Here is a 12816-nt window from a genome sequence, read left to right as displayed (position 1 = left end):
GAACTTGACTGACCTGCACAGAGTCCTGCCCTCGACCCAATAGAGCACCTTTGGGATGTATTAGATTGGAGACTGCGAACAGGGCCTTCTCGTCCAACATCAGTGCCTGACCTCAAAAATGTGCTTCCTGAAGAATGGTCAAACGATCCCATAGACACACTCCTAAACCTCATGGACAGCCTTCCCAGAAGAGTTGAAGCTCTGTTTTAGCTGCAAATATTGAACCCAACGGACTAGGACTGGGGTGCCATTAAAGTTCATGTGTATGTAAAGGCAGGCGTCAAAATACTTTTGACAATATAGTGTATTATAATGTAATATAGTGAAAAGTTATATATATATCCTTTCTGTTGACCTCAGCTGATAAATGTTAACACAAACATGAGCACACTCCATCCTATTTGTATGCTTCTTACATTTTCAGTACTTAAGCAGGAGAGGGCTGTAAAAATTTGACAAACATTATGCACAGTTTAGGTTTTTGCTGTTTTTCCACTTCCTGGAGTGAGGCACTGGTGATGTAACCTTGGCCTCACAGTTGAATTCTTGGAAATTCCTGTCACATGTTCTTGAAGGCAGACAGAGTTCCAGGCAGACTTCCTAGAAGTAAATAAATACTGGAACTTCTTTATTACAGTGGGTAGGTAGGTGTATGTACATTTTATTACCCCATACTCTCTGTAATGCTTTCCAAACTATTTAAAGGAGACCTAATCTTTTAGTTCATGTCAGGTAAGTCCATATGACCTAAAATATGGATATTTCCCTTGATGTCTCAATCTTTTTTCTTCTGAGTAACTCCACTGCAGCCAGATTGGCTATTCCATATGGTCCCTGTTACCACAAAGCTGGCCGCAGTAAGCACCCCCATAATTACCATAAACTCTATTCTGTAGCAATAACTAATTCTAAGAAAGCTTTTCAGCTGTTGTTATAAAAACTTGCATGTTCTGTCTGATCAATGTGCAGAATAAGTCTAAAGTAATTATTATTTTTTAGTGCTTTACAGGGACACATTTTTTATAATTTAATTTAGCAAAAATTAAAGCAATCTTATGAAATGCAATGGGCCAAAAGTAAAATTAAAGTATTTCAGGCACAGAGCATCTTATCCGGAACATGACCTTGGGAGGATCTTTGACTCGTGGCTGGTGCTTAAGGACTGGCTGATGATGTATAATATGGACAGCTAAGCCTCAAAGGCTTTGGTTAAGTAGAATGTATCGTTAAGGGAAATTTACCCAAGCGGCTGATAATTCAGCATCAATTTAAAGGAGGCCAGCTACAATGAAAATGAATATGGCTGGAAGAGATTCTAGTAAAGTCAATAAAAAATAAAGTGACTCCAGGCAAAAAGCTAATAAAGTCATGTAAAAAAAAATGCAACTCTGCTAAAGTCTTAAGGTCCAAAAGGTTTACTTTAATCTGAGATTCACGTAATCTCTACAAATATTTTTCTCTGCAAATCATATGTCCTTCTGAGCATTACACATGGGTTTGTAATGTGCATTTTTCTATCTGAAATACAGCAAAGAGTCTACAGTAGTAGGGATTGGGAAAACTTACCCATATATTTGTCTGGTTAAATAGCTGTTGTTCCCAGAACTCACATTCACACCAAACTGAATTTTTGAAAGGGGGTAGGCCTTAGCAATACTTCTATGCCTGAATGAAATAAAGAAGCATCAGGTAGGTTGAATCCATTGTTTGCATTTCAAAGTCTAATTTAAATTTTGACTGTAGTGCATATTTAATATGTCAACAAGTTTTATTAGGTTTTAACAAATACAGAAAAGAAAAAGAAAAATGATGCTTTAACCGGTTGCCGACCGCCGCACGACTATATACTGCGGCGGTCAGCCCCGGCCAGGCAGAGTGACGTATCGGTACGTCACTCGCCTGTCACTGACTTGCGAGCCAATTGCGGGCGGGCGCGCGCCCGCCGCGGCTCGTTCACAGACAAGTCAGTGCATGTGACCGGCGGACTCGATGTCCGCCGGTCACACTACGATCGCTCCTGTGAAGGGAGAAAGGCGGAGCGGCTTATGTAAACAAGCCGCCCGTCATTCTCCCTGGTGTAAAGATGAAGATCAGACGGTTCTACTATGTAGAACCGTTGATCTTTGTTTTTACACCAATAGCAATGTCCCTGCACAGTTAGAATCATGCCCCTAGGACACACTTAACCCCTCCCTGTCCAATAAAGTTAACCCCTTCCCTGCCAGTGTCATTTTTGCAGTAACAGTGCATATGTATAGCACTGATTACTGCAGTAATGTCACTGGTACCCCCAAAAATGTCAGTCAAGTGTCCGATCTGTCCGCCGCAATGTCGCAGTACCGCAAAAAAAAACGCAGATCGCCGCCATTACGCGTTAAAAAAAAAAACACCAAAAATGGCAAACATCTTTCCCTTTGTTAGTAAACGCGATAACTTTTGCGCAAACCAATCAAAATACGCTTTTTGTGATTTTTTTTACCAAACATAGGTAGCATAAAACAAATTGGCCGAAAATGTTAAAAAAATTTGATTTTTACATTTTTTTGGGGAATTTCATATAAAAAAATTTGAAAAATATTGTTATTTTTGCAAAAATTACCCTCTTTTTTTGTTTATAGCGCATGATCAAAAAATCGCACAGGTGATCAAATACCACCAAAAGAAAGCTCCGTTTGTGGGAAAAAAAAGGACGTCAAATTCGTTTAGGTACAGCGTCGCACGACCGCGCAATTGTCCGTTAAATTCACGCAGTAAAAAATCGCAAAAAAAACCCTGGTCTTTTAGCAGCCAAATCCTCCGGGGCTTAAGTGGTTAATGAGGTTGTACAGAGCATACCGATGATCCTTCTTAAAGAGACAATATTTAGTACATAAAAGTTCACAAATCTTAGGCAAATTAACATAGATACATAACACAATGGGAACAAACAAGAGGGGGGTTACATAAAGATCACGGAATTTGCCAAATCTACAATTGTGAAAAACTATATTAATATCCGCGCTAGTAGATCAAATAAATATATCAAAATTGCTGGCAAACGTGAATAAATAGTTTCCTTAAAACCAAGTGAAAATAAATAAACATGGATTGTGTATAAATAGTGAATAAAAGTGAATTAAAACAGAAGTATACAGCTGCTGCAACTCTAAGTAAATCTTAGGAAAAATATTTAAAACCAAAATTAAGCAGCGCTAGCATAAAAACAAATGTGTTAAATGTGATGTAATAAATATAGATAATACAATTGATTAAAAAAAGTCCTTGTGAAGTGATCCAAATAAAGTGCTCAAGTGCAGAAATATTCAGAAGTGCTCCAAGGTGATAGGTGACCCCTCTTGGTTCCCCACTCACCACAATGCCAGATTGTTTGCGCCTGAAATGTATAATGCACATAAGCCTTCTTTCAGGGATCTTTCGGTGTTTTTCATAAATCCTTGGATAAAGGTAGGTGTGATCCGCCTCCGTATCCACCATTAAAATATGAAAAGACCGTACATGGTGAAGTATGTTTGAACAGTTTTATTGCTAGTTATAAGGTCAAAGACATACTCACAAACATGTAGCATAAATATTGGATGTATCACAAACTCGTGTAAGCCGCATTCGGCGTGCATTCCACAGTGTGACCAGGAAGTGTTTGACCGGAAGTGACGATGCGTCTCGTCCGTAGCCGGAAGTTGCATCAACGCGTTTCGCCCTCCTCCTGGGCGTTTTCAAAGACATCACATCCAGTTTACGGACTTTATTTATATCCAATATAGGGATAACGTCATATCCGGGTTTGATATTATTATATTTTTCTAATGCTCAAAGTCCATTAGACTTTTGGCAACCAATGTCATTCCAAAATATATAGATCAACTATTCTAATAATATCAATTAATAGAAATCTACAATTGTACCATACATTTTGGGTGTGTAAGCAAAGAGGACCAGTTGGAAATAAATTTCTCCACTTGTGTGGTTTTTCTTAGATATCAGCTTTCCATCTCACACTGGAAGTTAAGGTCAGAGATCGTTGTGAATAATGTAGGGACATCTGTGGTTCTCCATTGTCTGGTAATATTTAGTTTGGCAGCTAGTAACAGGTTTATCACTATAGATCTGGTGTTTGGGGGAAATTTCTCTATGCCAGTATGCAGTAGCGCTAAGGCCGGGTTGGAGGAGATCATTTAGCCCGTGATAGAAGATAACATAACAAATATTTGTTTCCAGAAGGATGTGAGAGATTTACAGAACCAAAGAGTTTGGGCTAGGTACTAGGTAGCCTATGCTGCCACATGGTCTCCAAAAGTTGGGGGAGGTATTAGGGTATATTTTTGAGATCTTGTATGTTAAGTACCACCGGTGGAGAATTTTCTGGTAAGCCTCCCAGTGATTGGAGCAGTGGGAGGCCTTGTAATTTGCTCTGAATGCATGTAGTGTATATTTAAATGAAAGAGCTAGGCATATTCATCACAGTTACAAAGTACAAGAGTTTATGTGATAAAATTGAAAGAAATTTAGAGGATAAATAATTCCATTCTTCCTTACTAAACAGGCACTTGGCAGTGGAGCTTTTCAGAACTCTCCTAATTTTTAAACCAAAATGTTGGGGAATTAAAACTCTCAAGTTTGCTCACCTCTACTGCCCAGCAATTGTGATATCCAACAGTAAAATTGTTTACCGTGCAGCCGTTTGTGATATAGTAGCTGCTATTTTTAAGTTAATGAGGCTTAAAGCATAATTCTACCAAAGACCGCTGTAGATTTCAGTTATTAAGTATTAACCACATCCATTACAATGCATGAATAGTGCAAACTAATTTCTATCATATAAATGAAACCATATATAGTGCCCCTAGTGACGTGAAAAGGGGGTATATTGGTTGGGTGACCCACAAATAGTGCAATGTCATAAAAAATAAATGAAATATAAATGAAAATGTGGGAACAAATATTTATTCAAATAAACCAATGAATATAGGGAATAAAGTGAACTGATAACGTGACAGAAAACCCACAACCACAAATATGTGAATGGATTATGAATAAACTGATAAATGTGCCACATACATGTGTATAAATATTGGTGAAAAAATGTGGATGGGTGAAATTCCACGAGTGGCCACTGGGTGGCGTAAAATGTTCGTACAACCTGTATGCTGATTATGGGGAGATTCCTCTTCGTAATAGGCGAGCAGTCAAAGGTCAGCGGCGGATGCCTTAAGTGCTCACATGGAAAGAAGAATGCCCCATGATGAATAAATGAATCATACAGTCATACAATAACGGCGTAGTAAACTCACTCGTTCAGAAGATCAGAGTCAGAAGAATCGTGCGCGCCGGGATGCTTCCGCGTTCCACGGCCGACAACCGGAAGTGACGTTTGACGTCGGAGACTCCGCCCTACGCGTTTTGTCACAATGACGTCAACTGGAGCGGCCTCTTCATAATCCATTCATAATCCATTCACATATTTGTGGTTGTGGGTTTTCTGTCACGTTATCAGTTCACTTTATTCCCTGTATTCATTGGTTTATTTGAATAAATATTTGTTCCCACATTTTCATTTATATTTCATTTATTTTTTATGACATTGCACTATTTGTGGGTCACCCAACCAATATACCCCCTTTTCACGTCACTAGGGGCACTATATATGGTTTCATTTATATGATAGGTAGCGCCATCACCAATCTTCACATTTTTTTAGCACTTTTCACCTTACACCTAAGGTTTGATTGGGGCAGCTCACACCTCTAATCTGTTATCATCCTCCCAACATATATTTAAGTCCGTAGCGCTGGTCATATTCTCTTCATTACTAATTTCTATCATCTCTACACTTTTAGTTTATATATAGAATGAACGTTGAATCACAGATCTATGCATTAAGAGGATTAACAGTTTCTACAGCCTCTTCCCAATTTTTTTCACATACAGCACTTCTCCCTTCTTATGAATAAAAAAATTATTTTAATCTGCCGGTTTTTACAGTTTAGTAGCTAAAAAAAAAAAAAAAATGATGGTAGTCAGTGGCAAGGACTGAGGAAATACAGGCCCATGCTTGAATGAGTCATTTTAGTCCTGAGACCCGCGGTGCACATGGAGATTTCATAGTTGCTTTATATCTCCTTTTGGAGAACACAGACTTTCCAGATATTTCCAGAGCAATCTGGATTATTGCTTGCTATTATCACTTCATGGACTCTGGCTACTTGTATTTTTGTTTTTATCAGTGACTGTGGGAAAAAATTACTATGATCTGGTTCCACTAAGGTCATGTATTATTCTCTTATAATAGAGTCTCTAAAATATCCTCTACTCCTGGAAGGAAAAAAACAAATTCTTGTAACCTGGATCAGGATTTTAACCCATTTAAGTCACTATTTTTGTTTTAGAGGCATGCCTACAGGAGGTAAGAACAGATGGGTAACCTCATCAGTGTACAGCTGCTTGCTATGGGCGCACTTGTACAGTATGGGCTCGCTCTAAAGCCTGGCTGTCTGTCACAAACAGCAGGACTGCTCCCCCCCCACATTTCCTCATCACTGGCTGTGGCAAAAGAAAAAGGGCGCCAGGTCACAAGGGTGAATAAACAATTGGTAATTTATTGTAGTAACTTACATATAAAAGCAGATGATCCAGTAGACAGCCGATGTGGTGTAGAACAGCAAAGCCCGCTATATGGTCAACGGAGAATAGGCGAGTCAAGAGCCTTGATGGCAGTCCTATGCTGTATGGCACTGAGCAATTCCGGGCAATGGGAGGTATTGCAGATGGCGTAGGCTCCCTGGATGGGCAGCCTCGCTGGTATCCGCTGTGTTGCGAGACCGGAAGTGTGGATAAATGGGAACCGGACGTCGCATGAATGACCTGTCGGTTCCTCCACGGAATCCGACAGGGACCAAAAGACTGAGCAAATCGTGGAGGGCGGGCCGCAACGTAGTTTCGGAGGTCCTCCTCCTTCATCATTGGCTGTGATTAACAGCAGCAAGAGCCAATTGCTTCTGCTGCTGTCTCTGAGCCAATGAGGAGGAAGAGAGCAGGGATTGAAATCAGGCTCAAGTAAGTTTAGGGGGGCCTATGGGGGGGGGGCATGCAGAAGTAATTCTGTAAAAAAAAAAACAGTGACCCCTGGAGGTGCCTGCATAAGTTGGTAGCAGCTTTTGAGACATGGTGTTCAAGAATCCCCAGCTTTTGTGATATTTAAAGCTCTGAAACTTCTGTGTAGTGTAGCTTGCAACCTCTCCCAATTTTCCAAGAATTAGATTATCAAACTATTTCTTTGTGCTGTCATACTGGAAAGTAGGGTTGCAGGAGGCAGGAGGCATAAAGGGGCAAGTAAGCTCCAGCACAAATTGCTGTATGAGCTATGATTAAGCACTGTGAATGGCGTGAAATGCGTTAGCTGTTTGCTGTTATTGTCTCCTATGCTTTTATGCTGTATGGACTTATCACATCAATAAAGGTGTTTGCATTGGAGTGTGGCCATTCAGAACTTTTCCTTTCTCTACAAATTGCTGTAGCTTTGCCTATAAATGACCCGAGATTTGGCAATATTGATAGGGTTTTCAAGCCTCCTTCAGATCAGGGGCACTCCTTGGATCCTAAAAGACCCAGGGGAGTTCTGGAAACCTAGCCAGCAATCTATGGACTGAGAACCCAAAGAATCTTGCAATGTCCACCACACCTTGTACCGTGTTTAGCTAATTTAGCCATATGAAAATAAACTGGTACTTAGGAATGCATTTAACTGGTATTAAAAAGTCCTCTTTTAATTAGATATGTATTTTGATTAGCATGCTGAAATAATTAAAAAATCAAACACTAGAAAGGAAAAGGAAAAGGAAGACACTGCTTAAAAAAGGAATTAAAAGTTAATAAACTACATGATGTTTCAAAAGTGTATTGGATATACATATTTAATACATAGAATATTAAATTACAATACAGTACAGTTTATAGAATATAAAAACTTATTGTCCATCAGTGAGTATTAAACTATTAAACAATAACTTAAAGCCTAACTCCATGTTTAATTTTACTTTTACTATTTCTTGTACTAACAGATGCGCCAGTAAACTGTAGCATTAGCTACATACAGTATACAGTGCTGTGTTCTAGCAATGGTCCGGAGATTTATTGTCTAATGCCAGGAACACAACTGAGTCGACTTGAGCTTCACTCAGCCATTCAGAGGAAACCTTTTATTTTTATCAAAAAATACAATACTCGACCTTGTGACGATGGGTGCTCAAAGTAAATGCCACAAACAGTTGATGCCAGGACCAGATGCAAAGATGCGATGAAACCCACACTTCAAATAAATGGGTTTTGCATTTTTATTGTGAAGATAGCGTTACATAAGGCATAAAAAAAACCTTACAGAGTCCCTTTTTCGGTGCATTGTAGTTACCAGTCAGAATTCCCAGGAGCACCTTACCTCCTATTTGATTGACATTTCTGCCTGTGCTGCATCGAAATCCCAAGCAGTGTTGTCAGCCCTGCTGAGTTCTATTCCTCCCGTTAAGTTGTGGAGATAAGGAGAGGAGGTGTTCTGTTGTCTTGCAGAAGAGAACTGAACAGAGTTTAATTACTGGCAGATTAATAGGCATTTTTGTGTACTTTCAGTATTCATAAAAGGATAAAATAAGGAGAAATGTGCATGTACTACACAGATGACAAATACTTTAAAGAGTAACTCCACTTTCGTTGAGAAAAAAAAAAACATTCCCCCCTGGGTGATCTCTGTACATTGCAAGGATTTTAACAAACAAACATTGTTGCAAATTCCTACCTTTTGTTATTCTGAAGAAATCCCCATGTGTTTGTCTGTGTCTGTCTGTGCCTATGTGGTAAGGTAATCTAATGGGAGTGGTTTCTTGATTATCAAACAGCTGCTTTACCTGCAAGGCACTAGTGAGGAAAATTGCAGTATCTGCATCCCTTCATATGTGATTTCCTATCTGAAGTATCTGACCAAAAATGATATTTTTGCTGCAGGGGATGCCGGAAATCTAACTTATATTTTAGTGCAGACTTCTGGGAAAATCAGTGAGCCAATCACACAAGTGTAGCACCCTCCTAGTTAGGTAGGTGCTAGGTAAAAGCATCTGTTGCTCCTGCTGCTTATTAGAGGAGCCTGATCTATTAGTTTGCCTGTCACATGTTTCCAGGTGTGATTCACTGGGTCTGAGGGAGTGTCCCCATTGTATCCAATGAGGGAGCTTGTTGGACAGTGGAGAAAACCCAGCCAGTGACACATCGTCGTGTTTTATGGCAGTCCCAGTTGGAGGGCATTCCTGCAATGCATCCTCGGATTGACCATAAATACTGAGGGGACATGTGACAGGGCGTCTTTGGTGGGGAGCAGAGTCCCAGGAGGAGGTAGATGGCTGTCTCTCCTCCTGCAGGTGTGAGGAAGGTGGTTCAGGCAGTCGGCCTAGTAAACCGAGTGTGGAGCTGAGCTGCAGAGGATCCAGAGTGCTGACAGTGGAGTTGGTGGCAGAGTCTCTCAGGAAAAACAGTGTCGTGAGTATTCAGGGATTTGCCACAGGGTCTACCTAGGAGAGGGGACCACTCCAGAGAAGTCAGAGGATCAAGGAGCTATCTCACACAGGAAGTTTAACAGTAAAGGGGGCGCCGTGTAGTTGACCCTGAAGAATAAGAACAAAGGGGGTGCCAGGAAGGGCCCTGAAGATTGTTCTGCAGTACGGTACAGTTTACCTCAGGAAGTTCACTCAATTCTACTTCACTGCTTATGACAAGGTGAAGCAGCGGCCTAGCGGTGACAAGCGTTATACAGTCCTACTCAGCGTTACTCAGCGTTAATCAGCATTAATCAGTCATCCCAGCTAATTGTGCATAGTTATACAAGTTGGAGTATCCCACTCATTCCCTTCTCCCCTCCAAGTTCTCAATAAAAACACAAAAACCAAAGCTCCTAGACCGTTTCCTGACTGAGCCAAAATCACTTGGAAAATGTTGAACTGTTGTGTTGTTGCTAATGGTAACCCAGGGGAACCCATAACCAGCAGCTCCCAAGGGAGTAGTGCTACACAAGCAGGAAATTATGTTTTCGGGGTGTGGTCAGTACACATTCTGTGTACAGAACACCTCCAGGTAGCCATATTGCATTGCATTTTCAGAAAATTACAGAGGCTTCAAATTGAAAAGGAAAGGTCATTTTTAATTACATTAAATTACAGTATGACTTGAGTCACAATTGTATATGCTATATTATTTCATTTTTTTTTTTATTCCCATGAAAGGAGAGTTACCCTTTAAGTGAAAAATGAATGTGCATTGTGAAGTACAGGAAAATGTGGGAGATTTTCTAATTCAAAATTATTTTTTGCAATACAATTAATATTGGTAATGTAAGGAAAACGCAGTAACTGGTGGAGATGTAAGATTGGACTCATAACTAAATATCCACATGGACTAAAGTATATTTGTCTGCAGGGTCATATTTGGGATGAGATCAACAATTATTGCAAAGAACATCTGGGGTTCTCAGTAGAAAACCCTAAACACCTACCTAAGGTTCCTAGGTCTTTTAGTGATGAGTGAACTGAGCAAGGTTTACTGGATGTTAACCAAACAGATGATTAGAGATGTCGCGAACATAAAATTTTATGTTCACGGACGCGAACTTCCGCAAATGTTCGCGAACCGGCGAACCGGGCGAACCGCCATAGACTTCAATAGGCAGGCGAATTTTAAAACCCACAGGGACTCTTTCTGGCCACAATAGTGATGGAAAAGTTGTTTCAAAGGGACTAACACCTGGACTGTGGCATGCCGGAGGGGGATCCATGGCAAAACTCCCATGGAAAATTACGTAGTTGACGCAGAGTCGGGTTTTACTCCATAAAGGGCATAAATCACCTAACATTCCTAAATTTTTTGGAATTGCTTTAAATCATCCAGTGTGTGAATACGGTCAGGTATGATGTTGTACTGATCAGGTAGTGTAAGGGTTACGCCCGCTTCACAGTGACAGACCAAACTCTGACAGACCAAACTCCCCGTTTAACGCACCGCAAACAACCGCAAACAGTCCATTTGCAGTGGGCACAGTACAGTCTGTGGGCCTGACACTCACTGGCAGGCAACTGCAATTATATTACAGAGGAAAAATGTAATTACTTTTTTATCTGCAAGGTGCTGTGCCACCCTATATGAGTGGTGGGCAGTGGGCACAGTACAGTCTGTGGACCTGACATTCACTGGCAGGCAACTGCAATTATATTACAGAGGAAAAATGTAATGAATTTTTTATCTCCAAGGTGCTGTGCCATCCTATATGAGTGGTGGGCAGTGGGCACAGTACGGTCTGTGGGCCTGACACTCACTGGCAGGCAACTGCAATTATATTACAGAGAAAAAATGAAATTACTTTTTTATCTGCAAGGTGCTGTGCCACCCTATATGAGTGGTGGGCACTGGCAGTGGGCACAGTTCAGTCAGTGGGCCTGACACACACTGGCAGGCAACAGCAATTATATTAAAGGGTAAAAATGAAATTACTTTTTTATCTGCAAGGTACTGTGCCACCCGACATGAGTGGTGTGCACACAGTACAGTCTGTATATATATAGAAAAAAATAAATAAAAGCAGACTGATATACCAGCCCTAAAAAGGGCTTTTTGTGGTGCTGTCAGGATGCTGTCCTTACAGCAGGAGTGGACACAGAACACTGGCCTAGCTAATTATTTCCCTATTAATTCAGCAGCAGCGACAGCAGCAGCACTCTCCCTGCTCTAACTAACTCTGCAGCTTCAGAATGAATCTAAGATGGATGCTGTCCTTGCTTTTTTATAGGAGGTGGGAGGGTCTGGGAGGGAGGGTATGCTGCTTGGCTGGAATGTGTCTGCTGACTGTGAGGTACAGGGTCAAAGTTTGCTCAATGATGATGTATAGGGGGCGGACCGAACATCGCATATGTTCGCCCGCCGAGGAGAACGCCAACAAGTGATGTTCGCCGGCCAATTTTTCGGGACATCTCTACAGATGATAAAATCCACAAACCCTGAACATAGCGCTCAAATTAACCACTTGCCTACTGTGCACTTAAACCCCCTTCCCATCCAGGCCAATTTTCAGCTTTCAGCGCTGTCACACTTTGAATGACAATTGCAAGGTCATGTACATGCTACACTGTACCCATATGAAATTTTTATCATTTTTTTCACACAAATAGAGCTTTCTTTTGGTGGTATGTAATCACCTCTGGGTTTTTTATTTTTTACAAAAAAAAAGAATAAAGACAGAAAATTTTGAAAAAAAAAAAGTTTTTCTTATTTTCTGTGAGTAAATTTTGAAAATAAATTTTTCTCCTTCACTGATGTGCGCTGATGAGGCGGCACTGATGGGCACTGATGAGGTGGCACTTATGGGCACTGATGAGGTGGCACTTATGGGCACTGGTGAGGAGGTACTAATATGCCGCACTGATGAGCACTGATAGGCGGCACTGATAGGTGGCACTGATGAGCACTGATAGGCAGCACTGATGGGCACTGAGAGGTGGCACTGCTGGGCACTGAGAGGTGGCACTGAGAGGTGGCACTGCTGGGCACTGAGAGGCGGCACTGACGGGCGGCACTGATGGGCACTGATAGGCGGCACTGATGGGCACTGGTGGATGGCACTGGACACTGACGGGTGGCACTGATGAGCGGCACTGATGGGCAGCACCAGCACCATCAGTGCCCACACTCAGTGCCCATAGTGCTGCCAGTCAGTGCTCATCAGTGCCTAGATGAGCAGGCACTGATGGGCACTGACTGGCAGCACTATGGGCACTGATTGTGGGCATTGATGGG

The sequence above is a fragment of the Pelophylax lessonae genome, assembly GCF_965119305.1.
Source record: "Pelophylax lessonae genome assembly, chromosome: 6".
NCBI lineage: Eukaryota > Metazoa > Chordata > Amphibia > Anura > Ranidae > Pelophylax > Pelophylax lessonae.
This window is presented reverse-complemented; position numbering follows the sequence as displayed.